Source organism: Phalacrocorax carbo, chromosome Z (genome assembly GCF_963921805.1).
Source record: "Phalacrocorax carbo chromosome Z, bPhaCar2.1, whole genome shotgun sequence".
Taxonomy (NCBI): domain Eukaryota; kingdom Metazoa; phylum Chordata; class Aves; order Suliformes; family Phalacrocoracidae; genus Phalacrocorax; species Phalacrocorax carbo.
Genome location: NC_087548.1, coordinates 78,139,553 through 78,166,042, shown reverse-complemented (window position 1 = coordinate 78,166,042; position 26,490 = coordinate 78,139,553). Strand labels below are relative to the sequence as shown.

The 26,490-nt window shown below is 43.3% G+C and overlaps 2 long non-coding RNA genes across 17 annotated transcripts; one reads left to right on the top strand and one right to left on the bottom strand.

Annotated features, from left to right (window-relative positions):
• Nucleotides 1-2: 2 nt before the first annotated feature.
• On the top strand, nucleotides 3-22,688 carry LOC135310527 (uncharacterized). Of its 5 annotated transcripts, XR_010370622.1 has the most exons (7): nucleotides 3-402; nucleotides 2,590-2,788; nucleotides 3,180-3,394; nucleotides 5,634-5,787; nucleotides 6,401-6,514; nucleotides 9,443-9,558; nucleotides 21,199-22,688. It is a non-coding gene; the product is annotated as an uncharacterized LOC135310527 (long non-coding RNA). The 5 variants fall into 5 exon arrangements; XR_010370621.1 differs by lacking the exons at nucleotides 5,634-5,787; nucleotides 21,199-22,688 and adding an exon at nucleotides 17,987-18,273; XR_010370623.1 differs by lacking the exons at nucleotides 3,180-3,394; nucleotides 5,634-5,787; nucleotides 21,199-22,688 and adding an exon at nucleotides 17,987-18,273 and having other exon boundaries at nucleotides 5-402.
• Nucleotides 4,186-25,325, bottom strand: LOC135310526 (uncharacterized). Of its 12 annotated transcripts, XR_010370611.1 has the most exons (8): nucleotides 24,933-25,325; nucleotides 24,095-24,308; nucleotides 22,688-22,801; nucleotides 19,491-19,545; nucleotides 18,500-18,566; nucleotides 18,268-18,373; nucleotides 6,428-6,550; nucleotides 5,782-6,027 (listed from the first exon to the last, which is right to left on the bottom strand). It is a non-coding gene; the product is annotated as an uncharacterized LOC135310526 (long non-coding RNA). The 12 variants fall into 12 exon arrangements; XR_010370614.1 differs by lacking the exons at nucleotides 5,782-6,027; nucleotides 6,428-6,550 and adding an exon at nucleotides 4,186-5,524; XR_010370616.1 differs by lacking the exons at nucleotides 5,782-6,027; nucleotides 6,428-6,550 and adding an exon at nucleotides 6,560-7,543.
• Between the last annotated feature and the right edge of the window lie 1,165 nt (nucleotides 25,326-26,490).

Sequence of the window (26,490 nt, the reverse complement as noted above, 5' to 3'; positions counted from 1 at the left end):
CGCATGCGCGGGGCGGGCGGGAAGGCGGGCTGACAGGGCTGCGCGGCGGGCCGGGGGTGGAGGTGTCCGCCGTCCCGGCCGTCCTCCGCCGGTTCGCGATCGCTCTGGGAGCCGGTCGGAGGTGGGCGTTTTCGGCAAGGGTCTGGAAAAGCCGTTCTCCCGCCCCTGACAAGTGTTACCCCCCCGGATAAACTCGCCTCGGGCCGGCCTGCGCCCAGAGGGTCGACAATGCCAGTTTTATTCGAATGTTTCTAATTGGTTTTGCAGACTTAATCGCCCTTCTCCCCCTACAATATAAATATATAATGTTATTACTTTTCCCTGGCGAAGATGAGGAGGGGGGAACGTGACATTAGAACAGCCAGCTCACATGAGCATTCTCTTGGAACCTAAAGTGGGAGGGTAAGTAGAAGAGCAAACCCAAAATGGTTATGCAATTATCTGGACGAAAGTAAGAAATGCAGGGCCTTGCCAAAACCATAATCTGAACTACTTCCAGGAGATACCCAGTGTGGGGTTCCATGTCCATTTTGTTACCCTGCTGTGCTGCCTTTATTATTGCTCTCAAATCTGGGAATTTGGGAGGCGCACGGTTGCTCTTGTGTTACACAAATGCTAGAATAATTATTTTTAAATTTATGAGTCTATTAAACCATACGTTTTTCAGTAGTAAGGTCTTGTCTGGCATGACTAAGCTATGGAACCTGTATTATGTGGAGAATGCACTATGTTTGGATAGACTTAAGTGGAACGTAAAATGTTGACTTTACCTATTTAGCTGTAAACTGCTGTTTTAAGGAGTTTTATGATTGTTGTATTAAGAGTAAGTGAGCTGTCCTGTCAGCCTGGGAGACTACGCTGGTCAGTGGAGAGCCTCCATATGCAAATGGTGCTTTGCACCAGCTGGTTGTAATGTGATGTTCCCTAATTTGTGTGTAACGTGCTCGGTGTGGAGAGCTCACAGGGGCCAAAGCTCTTTGCTGGAATAATCCAGAGGTATACCATTTCTTTTTATTCTCAAAATTCAATTTTCTAGATTTTGGCTGTTAGCAGCCTAGCTCTTCCAAAACGTACCGTGGTTCATATTTAAAGATAATTTTCACTACTCTCTGTGAACAACCAAATGTTACGTCTAAGTCTGTAGATTCTCAACGTTAGGTATATATAAGTGAAGCTTTTGTTTCATGAAGGTATTCTGGAGAATATTAGTTGTGATATGTGCTTCAGACAGATTATGGTACCTCCATAGATTACTATTTTGAAGGCATATGTTATTTCTGAAGTTGCACAGCTTGGGTAATGCCATTATAACTACAAGTTGTGATGCTATAGTCATTATTTAATAATCAGAATTAGTTACTTATCTGGTTGACTGTTTCTTTTAAATGGTTGGGGGGTTTGAAATTTGGTAAGTAAATACTACATTGTCATCCAGCCCCAAGGAAGATTTTTACGTGGTGGAATATATTCTGTAAGCCATTTTTGTAAGAGAAAATGCCTGTGGTATTGAAAAAATGTCATGTAATGTGCCTTGCCTTGGAAACTACAGCTCCTGATTTCTAATTTTAGCTTTGTTACTGTCTCTCTGGATTTTCTTAGGGAAGAATCATCAGGTTTAAGACATAGCTCATTTAGAAAGTGGCTGTTAGGGCCCTGATTTTGCCCTGAAGTTAGCAAAGGAGCCGCCATGGCTGGCAGTTTCCAGAAAACTAAGCCATCGTTTCCATATAGTCAGATCCATTTATTTTATGTGAAACTGAGTACACCACCCCTGTAAAAATCAAGGACATCCAGTAACTAGGAACTAGTAGCTAGTGGTCGCTTTCAAAGAGTACAGGCTTTACCCATACTGTTGGAGCATCACAAACAGGTGATATCTTCTATGGACCTTAAGATTGATATATACAATGTTAAGTAATTACATATTGTTAAAAATAGTAAACAGTTGACCTGAATATCCCCTTCCAGGACTTGTTGGCTTCCTCATAACAAGCATAGCTAATTCTCTGTGTTACAGAAGCTAAGGTCTACAATGCTTAACTTTGAACAGCTGTTAGTATCCATGCATTATTGCTAACAGCAACACTATATATCTCTGTGTAGACAGGGCACTGTACCTACTCGAGGTGGATTCTAATCCTTGCTCCGCTGCTGACAAATTTAGGCCAATATTTTCAGCTTTCTATGTCCGTTTCCCATTTTGTCTGCCTTCGGAGCAGATCGGGCTCACAGTATATTCTTAGAGCACCTGATGTCAGCTTGGTCATCTCCAGTGTTGCTGCCAGGGCATTTCAGCAGGTTGCAGCAAGTACCTCTTTTTCATGGGAAATGCGTTTGCTCTCATCCTAAAATTACTTGACAAGTCCCAACACGGGGGGTTCTCTCCTTTCTCTTCCTTCTCTCACCTGTACTCTGGACAAGTGCCTCGGCGTTTCCATCTCCTCTCTGTCATACTAAAGCTTTAACAGTCCTGTTCCTGCTAATAGCTCATCAGACCAGTTCAGTTTATTCTAAGCATATTAATATACACATACTAATATATATAATCACATATTGATAATTTTTGAGACTAAAATACTGTTGTTGTAGGAACTTTGTTGGTTGGAACTTTCGGATCTAAGCTGAATAAAGATTGTGGAGAATAATCCTTCATCAGCCAGGCAGTGAACTGAATGATCTCTAGAAGCTCTTTTTCATCTCTTCACCCTGTTGTATGGTCCCAAGAAACACAGCTTCACTCAAAACCCACTGGTCAGTCAGTCAACACTCTACTCTCCAAAGAAAAAAGGTAACATTACAGCTTTCAGACTGGTAGAATTAACACAATATACATTCAGTTTCACAAATCTGCCTTAATATGGTCAGATCCTGAGCAATTCACAGCAATTCTACTGCTATTTCTTCCATTTTGGTTTTTGATTACTCTTAATTTCCGATGCTGAGCAATGTTGCTAAACAACAAGAGATAATTATTATTGCCAGTCCCTGCAATGCCTGGGTGGCGAAGTTTTATAATAAAGGAATATTTCCAGGTGAGCCAAATAAAAAATAATGGTACAGCCAAAGCAAAATGCTCGTGAAAATGTCTCCTGAGGCTATCGGACAGTACCTTCAAACCCAACATATCGTCTGTGCTATAACAAACTGTTTCTTTTTTCGCTCTACTCATATGGTCACAGGAGCAAACATGCCCAGTCTATGCTCTAAGAAGGATTGCATACCCAGGCAACATCTGCAAAAATGAAATGCTGGACGTGGTTCCAGTTAAAACTGATATTAACAAACGTTCACCATGGCCAACTACTTAATTTAGATCTCTTCATTTTCTGTCACTAAATTAACGCTGCTTATGGAGATGCTGCACCAATAACGCATAACAAGAATTGCAAGTAAGGTAATTCTGCATTCTCCTGCTTTGTTTGTTTAGGACACTTAATAGGTTAAATTCCCGTGATAGAACTTGGTAGATGGAGAGTCACTATTTTAAAATGGTTGACAGAGAGACAAACCTTATTTTCCCATGATCACTGTAATATTACAGTGCTCTTATATAGTAGACAAGTAGTAGTATTTTCCTTTTGCTGGCAGAAAAAGAGGAACTAAGTACCTTGTAGAAGTTGTGACTTGTCATTTGTGGTGACTGTTAGGCTGGCAAATGGAGCTGGATGTTGTAGATGCGTGGTCTGTGCGGTCAACGTACTTGCTCTTGGGCCCCATGATTGTTCTGAGAGAAAGTTCAAAAGGAAACAAACGGACAGGTATATAAACAGCATACATTTTTAATGAGTATTTTTATTCCACTCCAGCAGCTACCAACCAGCACTGAAAAAAGTACTAGCATAATGCAGCAGTTGTTGCCACCTCCTGTTTTTGGCAATTTTTCCTACTTCTTTCTACTTGCTTTATTTTATCTAAAAGTTTAATAATTCTTTTAGGCTTCAGATTTTTTAAATTTGTTTTGTATTTCCTTTCTGTTACTGTTGTTCATGTTCCATTCTTGTTGTATTTATTTTTTTTCCCTATTACACTAACACATATTGAAATCAACTTGAGACAGGCTACATATGAAATACTCAGGTCATTAATATAAAAGATAATAGCACTTGAAGGCCTCAAAAGTGTTACTCCTAAGCATGGAAATTGGATTTGGGGGATGTTGAGAATAATGAGGAGGACTAATTGATATAGAAAGATAAATTTTTTAATCGGCTTACAAGTCCATGGTCAAAACAGCATTAAAATATCTGCAGACAGTGGAGCAAAGGTCATCGTAACACAGGATTATCCGAAAGTACAATAAAAGAATACTGTTAGAACCTATAGTAAATATATAGAATTGTAATAAATAAGCAAGTTACCATCTGTATCCCTTGTTTTATTAAACCGGCAAACCTATGCTACCACTGTCCAGTTTGCTAAAATCAGCAAATCATAAAACAGTTCAAAGTACAATGTGTGAGATATTTTTGTTCAGGATGCTATCTAGATCAGAACTAGGATTCATTTTAGACATATCAGGTAAATAAAGCCTCATGCTAAGCTCCAGAGTAAATTATTCCAATTATTCATCTGGTATAGGTCTGCAGGCCCACAGATAAAATTAGCAGCTCGTAATTAACACTGAAGTGAGTCAAGACGGACATATATTGATGCTAGGAAAACAGGATTTTATTCTTGATTCCTACAAAATATTATGAACCCAGAACAATATAATGTAACATGGAAAGCTGTGTTTTGAGAATATTTTCCTCAGATGAGAGATGGAAAGGGCAAGAGGGAAGCTGCCTGGATAAGAAATGGCTGGCAAGAGCAGATTAATTCTCATCTGCCTTGTGTGCAGGAAAGACTCAGAGCTTAACTTGCAGTTTTACTGTAAAAGTTAAGAACTCTGTTGTTTAAGGAGAGTGACTGAATTGAAGAATGAGAGGGAATTTATTCATGAATGAATAATTTCAGATTGTACGTTTTTTGTAAAGTAACTCAACAACAGAAACTCTCCAAAACTGGCAAGGGGGGAAAGAAGCAGCTTGTGCTATCGTATTTGCAGAGAAAAATACATGAAGAAATTGTCCATTTAGAAGCCAAGCAAGAATACAAGTAGTAGCAGGCATCACATAACCTTACTGATCATTGGTCAAAAAGAGCGGATGAATTCCTATCATTACATGGCAGATACTTTTGAACAAATTAATAGTGACAAGAGCTCAAATTACACCAAAATGCATAAAACATTAATTAAAACTCAGCATTTGTTTAATCTGGTGGAAGTCGTAACACAAGTCTAACACCCACTCATATTTGCTAAGATACTCTGGGCACCTCTTTCTGACTGATCTGACCAACATGCAGCTACTAAAGAGTTGTCACGTAGGAAAGGGCACCAAGAGGTGATCTTGTCCGTCATGGCAGACTCCTGACGGCAGGTGCGCACCCTCATCCAGAGAGGTGTAGAGCAGTAATTCTTTTGCACTTTGTTCTTACAAGTCTTGTTGCAGTGCAAGCCGAAGCATACTCGGAACCCTGCCTGCGACACAAATTGTGCAATGAATCAGGACGTTAGCGTTACCTGTACTGACGCTGCAGCTAAGTGAGAGAAAGCCAAGCAGGCGTGAAGCCGCCTTTTCTCATTTCAGGCTGTCTCAGAGACAAATGTTGCCTTAGAGCTGGTCGCTTTAATTTACGATGGCTGAAATAATCCCTTCAAGGCTATTCCAATCCATACCAAACCCTCTTCCTGCCTTGGAATCCCCTCTGAGCATTTAACACACAGCCAGCAACACACAGGAGGTATGCCTGTTAAAAAGTATTTATGTGTAGTTCAGTGCATGCTGTATCCCAGTAAGTTTGACTTAACGTGTGTTATTCGTGTCCCAGCATTGTATGCACGCAACATCCTGCACTCTCAGGATGTATATGATCTGTATCGCTTCAGGATTCCTGGAGATCATCACAGGCGTCTTCTCAGGAATGAGATTATTATTTGGGTTTCATTTTGCTTTGCAAAACCCTGTTTTTCCCCTTATGGTCCTGAAGAGAGAAATAAATGGCTTTTAGGGACTAATGCTTCTGCAGCTGATTGAGGTCCCAAATAGCTCTGGAGGTACTAATGGGCTACAAATGCCCCCAGTTCGTCCTTAGAGAGTTATGCCACCCAGAAGAGCAATGCACTCTAGCTCAGTAAAGGCTTGACAGATGATAAGGACAGTGTTTTGAACAGCAATGCGGGAAATACGGCGAGGCCTGTGACACCAGAGTAATGAAGCCTAGTGCTTAAGCTCACAGAAGAAATGAGGTCCTTCCCAGTAGTGTTGTTACCCATGGAGTATTACTGCTCCCTGTTATTTCAGTAACAACTAACTTCTCTTATTAAAGATCATGAAATCCTTCTCTAACTGCATAGGTCCCAAGAGGAAAATCATTTACATACCTAGCAGTGGAAGAGTAGAACTGGCGTGTGCATTTGGCTGACTGAAGACACACTGCTGCAGTGAAAATACCTTCTGCTGTCAGCTAGGTAAAAGCTATGGGTGTGACTCTGGACTTCTGTACCCTAAAAAAACATCCGTTGGGCTATGAACATGAATCTACAACACTGAAATTAAACTGATTTGCGCTGTCAGAAAGTATGCCTGTTAGCACCCGTGCAAGTTGCTGAAAGGCAGACTGGAGACACTTCTGTAAGAAATTTACAAGTTTACTTGGAAAAATTGTTATTAAGCATCTCACAAGTGCAGGTGCATGGCCTGCTGATGATCTTTTTGTTACCAGTTCAAAGCCACTTTTTAAAATGTAAGCTACATCAGTGCAGAAACAAAGTAACCTAAAACATAGAACTTGTTAATGTGCAACAGAGAAAACAATTTTAAAAGCTGCAACCAGACTGAATGAGAATTGTTTGCTCTCTGGTGAGCCCCTTGTCTGTCTTTCATGACACCTCTTCTCGCGTGTGTTGCACTGGCTCAAGCAGAGGGTCACGCATATTGGCCTCTTTCCATGCCAAGGCTGAATGCGTCCACACCATGGGATTTCCAAACCCCGTACGGTTGTGTACAGCAAGCAACAGGAGGGGTCTGCACTTGCACAGCCCTTGCACGAGCAGCCCTGCGTGTGGTACTCAGCCAGATCCCCTGTGGATAGACTCAATGACAGTTCTCCTTCAGGCCTTTCCTCCCTAAAGTTAAGGCTTTTTACCGTTTTGCCACTCTCCAGCGTCCCTAATACAACAGCTGTGGCTTCCAAGGAGCGGACCAAAGAAGGGGCCAGGCTCGCTTGTGTTCCTGAAGCAGCCTCTCCTGCTGCTGTTGCCAGAGGCGGACTAGGCAGCTCCATGGGCCCTTGGTCTCACCAACCAGGCTGTCTCTTAGGCTTTTACTTTCTGTTCCCAATACCCTTTCGTAGCTGCTGAATCTACCTCCTGTATCCCTCACTTGCTATTGCTTCTCACATACATTGTCTGTTGTTCTCTCTTGTTTTCTGAACAGCTGGACTGTTCACTTGTTCAGCCTCCCGAACAGCATAGCAGCCTATTCATATTTGGAAATGCCTGTCACAGAAATGGAAAAACCAGAATTTATCCAGTTTGATGTAAAGCACTGAAGAAATGCCCCATACTTTATTGTCTTCGTTAGCATAAGATTGTGGCCTCCAACTTAACTATTTTAATATACATCTTTCTCCCGTTGGTGAGAAATCTAGCCAGTGAATAGCCTCACCATGATAACAATGCTACAGTCCTTTCAAAAATTACATTTCTTTTATCATACACCAAGTATTACAAAGAGAGAATAAGGTTGATTCTTAACATATCTTTTATTGTCATGAGGCCTGTTTTCCAAACTTACTACCAAAATTATAAATGTACTGAATGCTTCAGAATGCAAGACAAAAATGTCATTTCAGCCAGTGATGGGGTTTTCATCAGGATTTCTAGAAGCCCAGTGGAAGAACATCGCATCAATTAATGGAGAGTTCAGAAGACAGTCTGCTGGGTTTGTTTTTTCATAAGTTTGGACTGACAAAATTCTTGTTGCCTGAAAAATGTACATGAGTGTCACCTGAGAAGACTGGAAAAAATCAGAAGCCATCCTGAGAAAAAGATGAAGTGAGCAGCGAGCAATTAACCATTCAATTGACGAACTATTAGTGAGAAGATATTTCTTTACACTGCAGGAAGGACCTGCCATTTAAAATGGACAGGTTGGCACATGCTAAAATATCGTCTGTACATTAGACTTCACAAAATTCTCTGTTAACTAACATAAGTTAATATTGACACTCATGCTTTTCTTTATCCTTATTTGGACAAGACCAAAGACTTTTTTTCATTCCTTTGAATTATACTCCAGAAATTTGCCAAACCTTCAAAATTCAAACCAGCTGTTAAATTACTGAGATATTATCAAATCCAGCTTGTAATTTTTTCCCCCCAGAAAAATTGTGCATTTATTCAGACAGAGGTTAACTTGCAGCGTGGCTACATAAAATCATTGGGTGTATCAAGTGAGATGACCCTTTGAATGACACTGGAACACCTTCCTGACCCTGAAACTGCTGATGATTGCCACCAAAGAAATGAGTGCAAAAAAAGCATTTGTAGGGGTCTGGTCCCCCAAACCACTGTCAGTAAGGTTTTAAAATAAGTTACCTTACAGTACTTCCCACACACACACCCTAATACTCACCTTGTAATTTCTTACTTGTCTTCAGTTCTCAAATGCACTGGCCCAGTTGACCAAATTTACCCTGGCGTGAAAGGCTGTAACGCCACTTTGTTCACTGAAGTTATATTTACTTGTAACACAGTTACACTGCGCTGGAATATTTCATGCAAGGAAGGTATAGAGCACAGAGCTGACACGGATTTATGGGGGTTAGCTGATATATAGCTGAAATACAGCTTATAAGCGTTTAGCTTACATGTAGCTCTGTACCAAAATGGGCCACATCTGGCACATATTGTCCACAAGTAATGCAGAGTTAACTGGATATGATTCAAACTAAATCTTGTTTAAGAGGCAGATCTATTTTCCTAGGAATTTTCACAAAAACAGCTGATTTCAAGAATCAAAGCCAAAATAAGATGTAAATTTACACTGGGGATCCCTGATGTGTGAAGGATACATACTGTATGTGATTTGCAATTTAGAGGCCAGAGAGGCAGTGATTCTGTATGTAACTCAAACGAGACCCACCAGCAGAGGTGAGCTGAAGCGCTGTTTTCCCAGCCCTTTCTTCTGCCGGCCATCCAGAAGGCTTACACAAACCTGGGTCATTGCCTGTTTAATCCCCTTTACCCCAACACTTTATAACTTTTCCTCTCCCCTTACCTGCTCACAAACAACATGGCTTTATGGATGGGTGTATTTTGTTTATGTAAAAAACACTTTCATGTATGTTTTCAATAGCACTTATGAATGTTGTCTGTCTGTCTTCCCTTTTTTAGGAAAATGTTTAGATGCAGAAGCGGCTAAAAGCAGTGGTTAGCACCCTGGGAGATGGCAGCTTTTCATACACATCCACAAGCTGAGAAACAGCTGCTCTGTCCCGTTTTATCAACTGGTGGGTCACTGGGAGCTAGTGGTGAGGGTGGTGTCACCCATCTTCTCCTCACATCTGCTTCCATCTCTATTACCTTTAGCAGGTTACTTGCTTCTTGCTGTTATTGTCATCTAACTGTATCATCATGAGGATGATAATGTAATAGGTGTTTTGAAGATTAACTCAATAGTACTTAAGGCCCCTTCACACACTCGAGTGAAAACATGGGTGTATAGAAAATCAAAGTATAATTATTATGAAAATGTACATTACTGTTTAGAGTAAAAGGGAATCGAAGGCAGGATGATGAGATAATCAGACCACTGGAACTGAAGGATTTTGAGACATAATATTAAATAAGGAAAAAGCAAAACGCTTCGCTGAGCTTAGAGGAGGGTTTTCCTAGCAAGCAATGTTCATCTCCTTCATGATATTTTTTTTCATATTGGTATCTGAAACAAGATGTAAGATGTTGCAATGTGATTGGAAATAGGAAGTTGTAAAATAATATTTTAAGGGCACAATCTGTAACCATCTTCACAGTCCCAGTGAATGCAAAATCAACAATTTATTATTATTATTGGTTATATCATTGGATGAAGGCCTACTGGAGACAACTGTGAGACTTTTTAAGACTTATGTAATCAAAAATTACCTAAAGATTTACCATATTTGTATTTATGAGAGATGAGAGGTCTGAACTAACCCACATTGCCCTCAAGTCCCCTGGCTGCTCCAAAGAAGCCAATGCTACTTCAGTAACTTATGTTCTTTTTCAGACAACATTTAGTACTTCGTGAAATGGAGTATCTACAACTTGATCCAGAAGAGGCGAAAGGGATGACATTTATAAAGCTCAGGTTGCCGCAAATCAGATTTAACTATAACTGTACTGTGCATGATGTAACATGTCAGACATAAATGAGATAGAACACTAGGAGAGTGGGAGTTATATTACCCTACATTTCATTTACTGAACTTTCTCTAATTTATCTGCTTGTTTGGATTACACAGTATCACGAATGCGCTGGTGGCAGCCCTCTAGTTCGGATTTCTATTTAGATCTTACTCTCCTCATTGGATGCCCCTCTGCATTGGTTTCAGTGAGGCAGTAATTAGGCCCTTAAAGCAGAATTAAGATATCTTTAATAATTTAATTTACTTAATTTATTTAAATTTAAATTTAAAATTTAAAATTAAAATTAAAAAATAAATTTAATTTAATTAAAATAAAATTTACTCAGTATTCTTTCAAAAGACAATACTTTTTTATAATTCTTTGGAACTGGGAAAGAGGATACATTTCTAAATGTTCCTTTTTTACATTTTCTCCTGGGGGTTTTTTTATGTATTTTGGGGCTAAACAGCCACCATCCCTACAAATTTCAGATTTCACACACACGTGTTTAGCCATAAGGCAATTCTGAACTTTCAGAATTAAACATACAGCTGTTCCCTGTAGGACAGAAGATTTCTTTTGCATTCCAGATAACTTCTCTTGATAGCCAGGGGGACTACTTACCTCTACGTGATGCTTAACTAGACTCAGGCTTTGTCGCTAAGTTGGAGAGGTATGGGCTTGAAGTATGGACCATTAGGTGGATCGGCAACTGCCTGGATGGCTGAGTCTGAAGAGTTACAGTCAGTGCCTCAGCATCCAAGTGGGAACCGGTAACAAGTGGGGTCCCTCAGTGGTCCATACTGGGACCAATACTATTGAGTATCTTCATCAGTGACATGGTCAGTGGGATTGAGTGCACCCTCAGCAAGTTTGCAGGTGACACCAAGCTGAGGGGTGCACTGATATGCCGGAAGGATGGGATGTCATTCAGGGAGACCTAGACAACCTGGAGAGGTGGGCCTGTAAGAACCTTATGAGGTTCAACAAGGCCATGTGCAAGGTCCTGCACATCAGTCAGGGCATCCCCCAGTACAAATAGATGCTGGGGGATGAAGGGATTGAGAGCAGCCCTGCAGAGAAGGACTTGGGGGTACTGGTGGATGAAAAGCTGGACAGGAGCCAACAATGTGTGCTTGCAGCCCAGAAGGCCAATGGTATCCTGGGCTGCATCCCCAGCAGCGTGGGCAGCAGGGCGAGGGAGGGGATTCTGCCCCTCTGCTCCGCTCTGGTGCGACCCCCCTGCAGTGCTGCATCCAGCCCCAGTGGTGTCCCCAGCACAGGAGGGGCATGGACCTGTTGGAGTGGATCCAGAGGAGGGACACAAAGATGATCTGAAGGATGGAGCACCTCTCCTCGAGGACAGGCTGAGAGTGGGGGTTGTTCAGCCTGGAGAAGGGAAGGCTGTGGGGAGGCCTTATTGCTGCCTTCCAGTACTTAAAGAGAGCTTGGAAGACAGATGGGGACAGACTTTTTAGCAGGGCCTGTAGTGATAGGACAAGGGGTAATGGATTTAAAGTAAAAGATGGTAGGCTCAGACTAGCTATTAGGAAGAAATTTTTTACAGTGAGGACGGTGAAACCCTGGCCCAGGTTGCCCAGAGAGGTGGTCGATGCCCCATCCCTAGAAACATTCAAGGCCAGGCTGGATGGGGCTGTGAGCAACCTGATCTAGTTGAAGATGTCCCTGCTCACTGCAGGCAGGCTGGACTAGATGATCTCTAAAGGTCTCTTCCAACCCAAACCATTCTGTGCATTCTGTGATTCGACGGTTCTACAATTTTAAAGGAAAAAATCAAAATGAAGAAATATTAAACAACCTTAATCCTGAGCACACTTGCCAGTGCAACCCTTGCTGCAGCTCTCAGTATTGTAGCTGGTGCTATCAGAAATATCAAGAGTGGCATTAGAAATCAATATTTGTTCATCACCATCTCTTGTCTAACATTAAGTCAAACACCAGCTACGGATATGCACAGTAGATTTCGCTATGTAATGTATGAGATCTACTCTAACTGTGGTTATCATGAGCACCTAACTGTAGGTGATGTGGTGTGCCTGCTCAAGGTAGGGGGGTTCAATGCATCAGCTGTGGATGGTGGGGACGGCATGGCAAAGGATCAGAAAGGAAGTCTGTGAGAGTCTAGGGGGTTGAATGGCATTGCTGCCTGTTTCTTTCCTCTAACTGTTTGGGTTGTTTTTTCAGCATGGAAACTTTACTCCAAAATTACCTTTTTAGTGTGTGGGAATCAGACAGCAATTTTGAGAATGTCTTGAGGGAGCAAGGTGATTTGAGTGATGAGACTCATAAGCCCTGTAATTACAGTAATTATGAGACCATACCTCTACAGGTAGGAACTCATAAGTAAAAACATTAGCATGACCATTTAAGAAGCTCAATAATTCATTCCAGGGCATGTGGTTACAGTGCAATGCTTAACATAAACTTCGTGACTCTATTGGCGCTTGGTCTTACCTCTGAAGCGTGTATCCATCTTGTAAGCACAGATCCCTTTGTGCTGCACTGTTTGTATGTCGTCTTTTTAAGACAAGCCTATAGCATTGATAGCAGCTGCCTACAGGTGGTCAAGTCATACTATGTGTTTTAGACAACATTTGCCCTGCAGCTTTATAATGAAATAGCCTGAAACAGTGGCATGTTCTGACTCAGACAGATTTTACTCAGAGAAATGCACATTGGAAAAAGCCCATACTCCACAAACAGAGCTTTACTGTCCTACGTGTCCTACATGTGCTTTACTCTAGCCCTGACCTGCTGCCTAATGGGATGGGTGAGTAAGGGAAGTTCAGTAGTATGAGGGAATGCCTCCTTCCCAGTCATTCCATGCTCTATTTTTGATTTATTTACTCAGCACTTCAGTGCCAGGTATGTCTTCTGCCGCAGTGAACTAATAACGTCACAAACCTTTTGGACGGTACTGGGAGAAGCTTGTTAGAAAGAAGAAAGTCTCTCACCAAGTAGACATGCTGAGACAGAGGATATAAAGAACACAGGGCCATTAGATGGAATATCATTAATATTCTTCAAACTTTATATCCATGAGCTATAACACTAAATGCCAGTCATAAAGTGATGGTATCATATGGAAACTGCAGATGATCCTTTTGATCACAGCTGTATATTATGTTTCTGGAAAGTATGTGCAGGACAAGTTTGTACAAATCTGAGCTTGTTTAGTTTTTTATTTAGATGCATTTTGCTGAGTTTTACTCTCATTGGGGAACACCTGCATTGTTGATCATTTACATTTACGATGCTAACAAACATATTTTATCATCCAGTGATTTTTCTGTTTTAGTGTTACAATTTTGTTTGGAATCTGAGTGCTCTGATCATACAAAGTAACCACTCCATACTAAAATCACTTTTAATATCAGTCAGTTTCAGCTACAGATTAAATTTCATATTTACTTAAAATGCTGTCAATGAGGAGTCAGATATAACATTTGCAATCCAATTAAAACATGGTTTTTAAAAATACAGTAGGCGTAGGCTGGTACGAGAGAAGTTCTGGCTTAGATAACGGGAAAAACTTTGCATCACGAGGACAGTCAGGTTGTCTGGAGAGGTTCTCCAGTCTCTGGTCTCCAGCCTTGGAGATTTTCAAGACCCAACTGAGAAAAGCCCTGAGCAACCTGGTCTGATCTCATAACTCGCCCTGCTTTGGGCAGAAGGTAGGACTAGAGACCTCCTGAGGTCCCTTCCAGCATGAATTATCCTACAAGCCTACAAGTTGTTCTGGTTACCTGAAATGGTTGTGGACAGTGTGTATGTCAGCACTCAGAGCAGTGGGTACGTACTATACGCCTGAACAACTACCAGTATATTCGGACATCTTAAGACTTTTTACACAGAGCTCAGTGCTACTGTACAGTTGTTTATTAAGCAATTAAAACATAATTTGTCGTAAAAGCCACAGTTTTCAAGCAAATACAAAATCACTGCATCTGTCTTTCCAAAAACTGCCATATGAAGCAAAACCAGCCTCATAACCTTTGCATTATCTCTGGCTTTGTATTTGTGCTGATCTTGCATTAAAAGGTTGCAATAGATGGTTTCCAGATAAGGTAAGAATTTGCTTTTTGGAAAGAAACATGTTTTTAAGCAATTTCTCCCCTCTAGCCTTTTTAGCTTCTCCCCCCTAAAAAGAAACCTTCCCTCAAAATTTTGCATCCTTTCACACTTCCAGGTATGTTTTTAAAGGGGATTTTGGTAAAATATATAAAGTGAGATCCTGAATTACACTGTTTTGGAAACAAGCCGAAAATTCTTTTTGGTTTTATTTTGGCTGAACTTTTCTCTGGAATCTTTGGTGCAATTTTGGCTGTATGGGCCTCATTAAGGAGAAGTGCCCTTTAGTATTTTAGGAAGACTGCTGAGGGATTAAAACAAATACACAGGCTTATTTCTCAGTGTACTTTTATGTTCATTATTTCTTTGGTTTTATAAAATGGGTATTTATCCAGGACTTCAAGTGACCCTTCCACTAGTAAAGTGGCCCTCTGAAGAGCAATATTTGTATTAGCAAAACTATCAGCATTTATACATATTGCACATGAAATAGTATGTTAAAAGAATATTATTACATTTGCAAAGTCAAGTACTAAAAAGGCACGAAATACAAAATTAAGCTTTAATTTGTCCACCTCACACATCAGCATTCCTGTATAGTAATTAACAACTGAATCATATAGTACTTGCCCACCTTTTCAGGGCACAGAATAGATTATGTTCTTTTAATGAGCAGCTATACATTTTTTATGCTTTTCCTCATTCTCTAATATGTTGTTGCAGGTCTTATTTACTGTACTGAATTTAAACCCTGTTTGAAAGTCTGAATTATTAATTGCTTTTTGGGGCATCTCATAAAGAAAGCATTTCACATCATCAGAGGAATCTTCACAGTTGCTCCGTGAGATGGGGCAGTACTCCCTGTGACCGTTCACCGCTTTATAGGAGAGAACTGCGGTGCACAGGAGAAAACCAGAGATATCTGTTAATTTGGTATGCCTAGGACTTCATCTTTTTTTCAGAGAATTTACATATGCCAAGGACATCCCCTCTGATTTTGTTTGCAACCATGAGCACTGATAACTTCTACAAATTAGGTCGCAGAGCCTCCAGTCAGGAAGCTAGAAAAAGAGGAGGGCACAGACAATAATAAATTTAGTTAAATGGCTTGCTTCATGTCACATATGAATCCCATGATGGGGACAGAGTCCTGTCATGGGATTTACCGGAGTAGCATTCGACAGTTTTGATCATTAAAGCATCCTTTCTGTGTCAGCAATATCCTGACATGTTGCAGTCACAAGAAGTTACTATCTTTACCATACCACTTACAAAAAACTTTTAGTAACAAGAATATTGATGAAATAAGATCAGGATTACCAGAACACATGAACTGAGCATATTAGGCCTGGATTAGGGGGAAATACAGAAGGGACAGGACACATCAGAACACAAAGCTCAGAGAACAGAGGCTCAAAGAGGTGTATACAGGCAAAGACCAGGATGGGAGATGAGGGGCACACAGCAGGCAGTTCTCACAGATAAAGGGGTTTGTAGTCATAGGAAGGGGTTAGCTTGAAACCTTCTCCACAGAAACGAAGATGAAGATGTGGGGTAAATTAGAGCAAGAACCATCCTGTGACTGAATTGCAGCAGCTTCTTTGCAGTTCAAGCACCAGAGCTTTGCAATGAGAGCAAGAGAAGAGTGGTGGTATGACCTGAGCAGGTGGGTAACCTGAACCCCACAGCTGGAGGGAGCAACGCCGTTGTCACTTTGGGAGCTGTTCTGTCAACCCCAACCCCTCTGAATTGCTCACCGATTATCTCCTCACGATTCCCAATACCCGCAAATACATGAAGACTCTAGCAGCAGGGTCTAAAATCAGGAACTGCTTTTCTGGTGCTGTCATCACTCTTGCACAAACCCACCAGAAAAATCAGGGCCAGCTGGGTGTGGGGGCTGCTGGGTCACTCAGGAATCCCCCTCATTGCTGTCCTCCTCGATGTACAAGAAACAACTTCCTAACATACCAAGAGGACTTTTCCTTCTAGGAAAAGAAGCAGAATTTCTAACTATTTCCTTTTCAGAAAAATCTTAAAGGAACTGATTTAGTCTTTTTCTCTCTCTCTTCTTCAGGCAAAAACAGGTTGCCCAAACATTTTCCAAACACACCCTGATTTAAAAAACAGCAGCACTAGCTCTGCTTTGGTTTCACTACTTCTCCTCAACTCCCAGAAATGAGTTTGTGGTTATTGCACCCTGCTCAGCTAATTTTTTTAGAGGTAATACGACTCAGGCCGCACAATTGAGTAATCTGCTGCTTTAACACTGGCTACAGTCTTCCATGCTTATTCCTTCCCAGTTTACATGTACGTTTTTAGAATACTTGCATAGATCTGTGCAAGTCTGATGATGTTACTGCCATTTATTCTCCCCAACCAAAAAATGCTAGTGTCTAGGCTTAACAGCGTAAGAATAACAGTAACCATTTTACCCCCAAAAAAAGAAAACGTGAAGGACACACAGAACAGCCCACACAAATTACAGTGGTAACAAAGAACAGTTAAAAATACAAGCATGCTAGTCTGCCATAGCTGTATAATCATATAGTCAACACATTTACTAGTGCCAAGCAGATCAATCAGTCTAATTCTGTTCATAAAAAACCTCCTTCACTACAGGAGCTAATCCCAGCAGGAGTGCACCTACAAACTAAGCTGATGGGTGTTAATATACTCTGGAGAGGTACTTCTTTTTACATCACTGCTACATCTTACTACTGGTATACACAACATACAGGATACATCTTTTTGCGACCACGGAACAGTACATTAAAGTTAAGGCAGGCAATGATGAATGCTTGCAAGGCCATGGGGAACAGGTTAGCTTTCATGGGACTTTTGTAAACAGCATCTCGGGAAACTGTTGGTACATTTTTGTAACAAAAATATAATATTAAATTTGCTCATTAGCTGAGCTTTCTACCCTTGTATTATCAAACTGAGCTCTTAGATGACAGATTTAATCTTTGTCATCATCAGGCAAAACACTTAATTTTGGGACACATTTAATATGCAACGTGAGAGCATCACAGCACTCCTTCAAAAAATGTACAAGCAAAAAATTGAGAGTGTTTTTCAAGTGGCATGCTGTTTTGCCCTAGCGTATTAGTCTAACTCCAGCTAAAGTTTGTGGGAGCTGCATTATCATGCACAGGTATATGAAAAGAGTCATTTTGCGCTACTCTAAAACAACCTTTTCCAGACTGCTCCAGGGGAAAGCCACATTCCCTCCTGTGCCCTCCTCCTTAACTGAACTCCTGCTACGCTACCTTGCTGCTGATTAGCATGGGCTGCTACTGCCGCAGGAGACTCACGCTCCTGGCAATACAGTCCTCGTTTGTCTTGCATCACACCAATCCCCTCCTTCTGCAAAGGGCAATTCTGCCCCCTGCAAAGTCACTGCAGAGGTCATCCACATCAGACCTTTGACTAACCTGTTCTCCTTCTCCTGGTCAGATACGTGTAAACCATGACCCTGTTATTCAGCATGGAAGAAACTCTCTCAAGACCAATCTGATGGTTCTCAGTCACACCGTACATCTGAGCAGCAGAGGTGCACTACAGCTGGGAAATCACCCAACACTTGTGTCAACGTTTGGCCCCTAACGACTGATCAGAGGAACCAAGTACTCCCAAAGTGCCACCCTAACTCGCCAGTAGTTAAGCCAAGATCCACAATAAGATTTTCTGACATATATGTCACATATTGAAATGTTTTAAGTAGACAGAAAACTTACTTGACAGGAGCTACATCTTGATAGTTCCAGTATTTACCTCCTCTCTGTCTTCTGTCAGATTTATTGTACAAAAAATCAAGATGAATATGACTGTTAACTTCTGGAGCTAAAAGAAATACAAGCAGATAAAGCACATGAAGAACGAACAGTTTGACCTGGATGTTTGTTAGTTTTATGCATCATCATGAATATAGCACGCCTCTCCCAGACAATAATAATTAATGACGTTTACCTTACGTATGGACAGTCAGATACAGGATTGTACGGTCACTGTTGGCGTCTTTGCTTGTAGCTCAAACCTGTATCATTAGTGGGTTATAAATACAGATTTCAGTTTTCCTCTGAGTTCATTTGCTGACCAACTAAAATTTCAGAGAGCCACTGAAATGTTAAATCCACACTGCAGGTGTTTATGTTTTCTTATTGTATGTATTAGTGAATCAAGCCACATGCTAAATGGGCATTTTATGCATTATTTAAGTAATTGCCTAACACACAGTAAGCAAAAACATTTGATAAATTCTGCCATAAGAAGGAAGGATTTAGGAATTTGTCCACAGGGGTAACTTAAATACTCTGCTATGATTCATGACTAGAAGATTGGTAGCCTCTGTACCAATAAATGAACTGATGACCAAATCTAAGGTACTTAGATAATAACTGTAAGTTAAAATTTTTTTCAGCATTTTTTCTTTCTAGATTAAGAAATGTCTCTAACGGTTAGACAACACAACACAATTTTCTCCAGGGAAAAAAGCATACATTGAGTTTTTATTATAATTTAATACATTAGGAACTTTTTTTATCCAGACCTCATTAATCTAGTTCTTACCACCTTCATTTTCAAACCTAAGCATTATACAAGTTTTAGCTAAACATAAAATTAGCACACCCTCCTCATATCATACCTTCATTAGCACTGCTGCTAAACATGTAAAAACATGACAGACATTATTAAACAGTCACAGATTCCAACTTCAGGCAAGGTATTCTTGGGTTAAAACTGGCACCACCACTAATATAAAATTACTCTTGCACAAAACATCATAGAGATCATTATCAACTGCAGTGAAGAACAAAAAGCATGAAAACTTCAGAAAAAACATGAAATTCATCTGCGTGGGCCATGGAACAGTTTGTTTTTCCAATTGTTTACTCTCTCCCCTTTTATTACTTTTGTTTATTTGTATTACCATAATATTTTTAGAAAACTGATCCTGTACCTGTGAGATCTCTGGGAGCTTTGTCACCGACTTCGGTGGAAGCAGTTGTAGGGTCCTGCAAAGATGCCTTATGTTTATGGGCTTTGATTACTACTGATGCACCCAGATATCATACTGCCCTCTTCATGAGTGGTAAATATTGCATTTGGTGCACTTGCAGTTAGAATAAAATAACTAGTAGTAGTTAAAATAAAGGTAGTTAAAAGTAATTTTTCTGTAAAACACGGAACAGGTTATAGCTCGGATTACATTTAGAAAAGCCCTTTAGCTAATTTCAGAGGTTTTGGACACTACCTAGTTACCACTGGGTAACACGCAAGGGAAGTAAACTATCTACTATTTTGAGGACTTTTTAAAAACATCAGTCAATGATTTACAATGCAGTCAATCCTCATGTTTTTCCTCAGCTGCAATTGAGTTAGGATTTTAGGATTTAGCCTTCACTGAATACAGTTTTGCACTCTAAAAAGATTAAACCATTTTCTTCCAGTTACTTTCATTTCATCTGTGTATTAAATCGTTATACCAGCTAACTGTGGATTGTGACTGTAGTGCACAAACTCCTCCTGTTTATCTTAGCTGTATCTACTGCCCCACCGCATTTCTCTTGTGCAGAATACTGCTGCACCAGATTTATCTTCATTCTCGTGCAACACATTCTCTATACCTGCCTTATTATTAAATATGCACAAAAAAACCCTGCAGGACATGGAAATATATATATATATAACTGGGTGTTCGTGATTTTAAAAGTTACTGCATGAGAATACTAAACACTGAATTGAATATCAAAATATACCAATAATTCCAGAGATTATTTCAATATTCAAACAGTGTTTTAAACAGAAATACTAAATAAATGGAAAATGAAAAGGTGTGCCCTCAAATGCTAACTGTTGATAAGAAGAAGAAAATCACAATTACTGTGGTCTGGTCAAGCTTGTGTGAATCTGCTCTCAGCTGGAGCTGGTGACCAGCTTCTGTTAATGCTGTTATAAACTGAGTTATTTTATAAACAGAGTTCGTTAGAGTGACGTTAGGCTGCCTTGGGAGTACACAAACTAAGAGAACAGAAGACAAACTATCACACTGAGGTTACCTTTTTTCCCCCACACTTTTATTTTTCCTGTTTACTTCAAGTTGGTCTAAATTTACCAAAACTTGTCATGGGATCTGTGTGACTAATGACAAGAAAATCTGAACGTTTGCTAGTCCAGTGTCCCCCGTGCAGGCACAAGTTATGCCGCCTTGCGTATGAAGAGCAGATTTTGCCCTCTTATTTATGTGCCCTGCAAACAAAATGGTGGTGAGCAGGTGGAGTCAAGAGCACAGGTATCCATTTGCCCTCTTCAGAGAAATCTGCATAGCGAGACTCTGATATGCCTCGGCAGATTTAGGCAAATGGATGGGTCATCTTAGCAATTGCTGGCATTATATGCTATCTAAGCACACATGAAACCACGAAATTGTTTGATCATTCATTTTCAGTTACAAAAATGCTTCCATAGGTACAGATTAGAGAAGGAACCCCTTGAAAGTCTCAGAAGGAAATTTTTCACAATGACAAACGTGTCTTGAGACCTCATGCAGAAACAGCCTTGATAAACAGCTTGATCGAATAATTTGTGCCTCTCTAAGAAGATTCACAAAGTCAAACACACAGAAGTCAATATTTATCTGCAATTCTAAAGCATTATATTTTCTACAGATTTCTTAATGGCAGACCCACTGCAGTCCACTGAGGCAACAGGCTTAGGAGAGCCAAGGGCCCAGTCCACGCTGTGGAGGTACCAACCGCCACGTGCACAAAGACCACCACCGGTTCCAGCAGGAGTCAAAGGGATGGAAAATACCAGCTTTGCCAGAGGCCTGAACGGCTCACAGGGTCAGGTATTTAAACAGACCAGTTGTCCCATCAGAGTAACATAAAACTGGAGTAACATAAAATCAAATACATCCCGCTCTGCTCCGCGCTGGTGCGGCCTCACCTGAAGTGCTGTGGGAAGTTTTGGGCACCACAGGACATTAAGGATATAATGCTACCAAAGAGTGTCCAGAAGAGGGCACAGAGTTGGTGATGGGTTTAGAGGAGAAACTGTATGAGGAGTGGCTGAAGTCACTTTCTTTGTTCAGCTGGAGCAGAGGAGGCCGAGGGCAGCCCTCATGGCGCTCTGCAGCTCCCTCCCGAGGGGAGGAGGGGGGCAGGGCTGGTCCCTGCTCTCTGGTGCCCAACGCCAGGACCCGAGGGAACGGCAGGGAGATGTGCCAGGGGCGGGTTAGGCTGGGCATTAGGAAAAGGTTCTTCCCCCAGAGGGTGGTGGAGCCCTGGAACAGGCTCCCCAGGGAGGCATCACGGCACCAGCCTGGTTATATTCAAGAAGCACTTGGCCAAGGCCCTCAGGGACACGGTGTGAATTTGGGGCTGCCCTGTGCAGGGACAGGAGCTGGACTTGGTGATCCTTGTGGGTCCCTCCCAGCTCAGGACATTATGTGAGTCTATGATTCTACGTCTGTGGGATCACACAGAACTGTCCCTTAGCCATCGTTCCTGTGGGTGTGTAATTCTAACGGGAAGGTACATATCAAGATCCCAAAGCCAAATGAATTCCTCAACAGTTCTGTGAGCCCAGGGTTCCATCTGCATGATGCAATTTTAAAACAGGCCTTAAAATAAAACTTCTTGGAAATAAAACTTTTGGAACAAAAATCATATAATTACAACCCATAATTAACACATGACTTTTAAATGGCTTTCAATTTAAAAAGTTCCAAGAAAACATTCAATTAACAATACATCTTCAACACGCCCAGCGCCCAGCCCCACGTACCTTCTGTACTTGGATGTCCTTCTTCGGTGCTGACCAAGGCATCTGATACCAACATTTGCAAATTAATTTATCATTTAACTTAGAAGAAATTGAGTCCAAGTGAGTACAGTGCAGGGAGATTTCACATAGGTTAATACCTTTCACTTAGAAGACTGGGCAACTAATGTTGGAGAAAAATGCAATTCACAAGCTAAAAATGTCAAAAAAATATGAAACCGCGCATATTTCAAATGTGTACAGCCATACGCTTGTTCATTATTTTCCTGAGTCAGTCAGCAATTTTTGAAGCTTTTAAAAACTGGGCACAGTTCCGTTGCTGGTATAGTTTATGATGGTTCGAAATAAGGACTGGTAGAAATGGCTGTGTACCTGGAAACTTGTCCTGAAGCATTGTCACTTATGTCCCACCTGTGTCCCACGGCATATGCTATGCAAATTGTTTAGGAACTCCAACTCCTCTTCCCCAGAACACAATTGTACTAACTAGAAAGACCAAAAAAAATAGAAAAAATAAAATAGGTCAGCATGATCAGTATTTTCCAGGAACTTTGTAAGAGGACGGTAAGATTTTTCCTACAGAGCAGCAAGAGCATCTTTGCTTTTTGTTCAGGCAGCTCCAGACATTCCAAAATGCATTAGCTATCTTTCATCTGTATATTCATAATTTTTATTTTAAAAACCCCAAAACAGCTATTCACCAGTTCTAATAAGTAAGTTTAGAAGAACTTAAAATTTATCTCTTTGATCTCCCCAAAATAAGGAGGCTTTGCACAGATCGGAGGAGTCAGAGACAAGTATTCCCTCTGTCCTGCACAGGAAGAATATTCTTCACTAGTTTAAGATAAATATCCCTCAATCAATCTATAACATATGTGTACCAGGTTTTTTTATGGTTAGTATACAATATATAACTACTATTTTATTCAAAAAGTTGATCAGGATGAATCGCCTGATGGTTGTAGCACAGCAAGTAGAGACTCAGCTTGCTGAGTCTCTGGTGGATCGGTTGCCCTCAGCCAGCCCTCACAATACTCCTCCTCACACCTTCTTCCCCGGCGCACAAACACCCACAGGCATGTTCATTTCAACATTCATCTTCTCCTCCTAGTTCCTTTTCCCATATTAGGGATGCTGGGGAGGACTGAACCACTGCTGCATCCTTATCAGATACCACAAGATCGCTGTGGACAGATGCTCAGTTTAGGCTGAAAATATGCAGCATGTTTGGGGCACTGCGAGCAGCGCAGTTACCACAGAGTGCTGCAATCCCTCCCGTTCAGGACCATGTCCTTCCAAACCAAGTGGGACTGCTCACTTGGTGAAAGGTAAACATGTCCTTTGAGCACGTCCTTCGCATGGGCTGCACTGATGGTCGGCACTTTGCAGGCCAAAGCTTTCCAGCTTTTAGGCTTTCTCAGTACAGACGAGGGCACTGGTGCAGGTATGCTTGCATGCTTTCTGCTCACTGGCAATCCGATGCTGTAAAACATAAAGTGAATGGGGGGGGGGGAAAGAGCCGTCGCCAGTAGTTTAAAGTGTCATGGCTTTGCCTGCTCTCCTTCCTGCCTTTAGACATGACCCTTAGGTACACCAGGCTACAACTTTGCTAAAGACGCCTGCTATTTTTAAGAGGTTAGCGCCTTGCAAAGGCTGTGTATGTGGAATGTGCATTTTGAGCCCTGCAAAGAGTTAATCTTCCTTTCATGAAGCCTTCAGAGGACTCAGAGGGCACGAAGCCAATACAAAACCACCCCCCAGAAACCTCCAAACCCTTACGATTATGCAGAAGCAACTTCAAGCAACCTTGGTCCAATGTGAGCTGAAGGCAACGACTGAAGTCTTCGGCCTGCCTGACAGTAACGGTGTGGGCATACCTGCTCGTACACGTGTGTACCTGCGTGTTCATATATTCAGCATTCCTCAGTTCTGCTCAGTTTCAAGAGGCAAGGGCGGACATTTTCAGCACCTCTCTTTGTTCAAAGGATGGCCACTGCAGCAGCAGATGCCTCTGCGTGAACCCCACCCCTGACTTTGCCGGGCTGCCCTCTCCAAGTCACACAGCAGGAAGCCCAAGGAACTCTCGCACGTTCCCCACATATTAAAAAAGAAATAACACTAAACCCCACCCCCCCAAAAAACTAATGGGCAAAACCGGCCTGCCTTCCCCCACCGACCCACCGGACTGCTGTCCTGCTGGCCGGCACACATCTTGCCTCAGGGGACACTGCACCCGTCCCCACCGCCCCACAGCATGCCCCCTCACACAGCTCACCCCCTCACACAGCTCACCCCTTCACACAGGACAACCCACCCCACAGAGCACCCCCTCACAAGACACCCCACCCCAAAGGACACCCCCTCACGCAGGACGCCCCACTCCAAAGCACACGCCACCCCACAGAACACCCCCTCACACAGGACGCCCCACTCCACAGGGCTCCCCACCCCACAAGACACCCCACAGGACACCCCCTCACACAGGACATCCCACCCCACAGGACTCACCCTCACACAGGACACCCCACCCCACGGGACACCCCCTTACACACGACACGAATCCCCTCACACAGGACACCCCACAGGACACCCCACACACACGCCCCCCCACACACACACTGTCGGGGGCCGATGGGGGCGCACCCCTTGCTGAGGGACGTCGCCCACCCCCGGGGGGAGCTGGCGGTAGCCCCGTTCCCGCCGGCGGGAGGAGCGCGCGGGGCGCGCGGCTGTTGACAAACTTGGTGCGGCAGGCAGCCTGTGTCAGCACAACTTCCAGGAGGAGGAGAGGCAGCGCCGCGCGGGGCCGGCGGGAGGCGGCCGCGGGGACGGAACAGCAAATGCTATTCAGCCCGAGCAGTTTCAAGCCGCCCATGCTGGGGAATTACTGTAGTCTAGCTACGGCTCTTAGCGCTGGCTCTGTATGTGTGTGCGTGCGTGCGTGCGTGTGTGTGTGTGTGTGTGTGTGTGCGTGTGCGCGCGCGCGCGTGTGCCCGTGTGCGTGTGTGAGGGTGTGTGTGAGGGTGTGCGTGCGACTGTGCCCGCGCGCGCCGGGCGGCAGCTGGGAGTTCCCGCGCCGCCGAGCCCGCCTGAGAAGAGGGGCGGCGGGGACGGGGGCGGGGGGGCACCCAACTTATCCCCCGAAAACTCCCTCCCTGTCCCCCGGCAGGACTCTCCGAATTTAAAATAAAATAAAAAACCCCCGTGTTCTCGGGCAGACTGACAGCCGGGGTCAAGAAACAGCTGCTGGAGTTAATGTTTCTTCCTCCCACTCCGTCTGATGGCGGTGCCCTGCCAAGGCGAAGTGGGAGCGGGAGCGCGGCTCCCGCCTGCCCTGCCGCGGGGGGCGGGCGGCGGCAGCCGGTGGGCACACGGCCTCCGGGCCGGCGGGCAGCGGCCGCCCGCAGCGGGGCCGGGGCCGGGGCCGAGCCGGGGGAGGCAGGGGGGCGATCTCCCCTCCGTGGGTTTATTCTCCCCCCTTTCGCAGGAAGCTGGCAGGCGCAGGGGAGGCACTGCGTCTGCTGGCGAGGGCTGATTCACGCTGCGGATCGCTGCCCGGGCGCCCAGCCCGCCCTCCGCCGCCGGGCCCAGCCGCACAGCTGCGGCCGGACCCCCCTCTCCCGCGTCTGGGCCGGCGGCCGGTGGGCTCCTCTCGGGGTCTGTCCGCCCCGGCAGCCCCGCGGAGGGCGCGGGGACCCCACCCGCGGCGCCTCAGCGTGGGCCCGCCACGGCCCCGGCGTGAGCCCTCCGCCCCGGCCCGCCCGGGGACCGACGCCCGCCTCCGCCCCGCAAGCAGCGGGGGAGGCTCACCTGGTGCTAGTGGGCCCAGGGATGTTGGCGGCAGATCGGCTGCCGTGCTGAAATGCCCTCCTTGAAAGCACAGATTTTGGGTTCCAAAAGTAATTTTCCGGGTACCTACTCAGAGGCCTGTTTCAGATTTTTAAAATGTCTGATATCTAACGATTCCCACTGACGCAGCTGCTCAGCGCCTTTTGAGGACCGGGCTCTTCAGCAGGGACATGAGGACCTTCCTTTGAGCACCCACCTTTAAGGCAGTTGGGCAGTATTTCATGCCAGGGAGTGGTAACGTTGTGCCGCTCTTCTTTTTCCCACTGAAGATGAGGGTGCACCTCTGCTCACAGTTCATGCATGTCAGATCAGCCCTGCTATCAGCA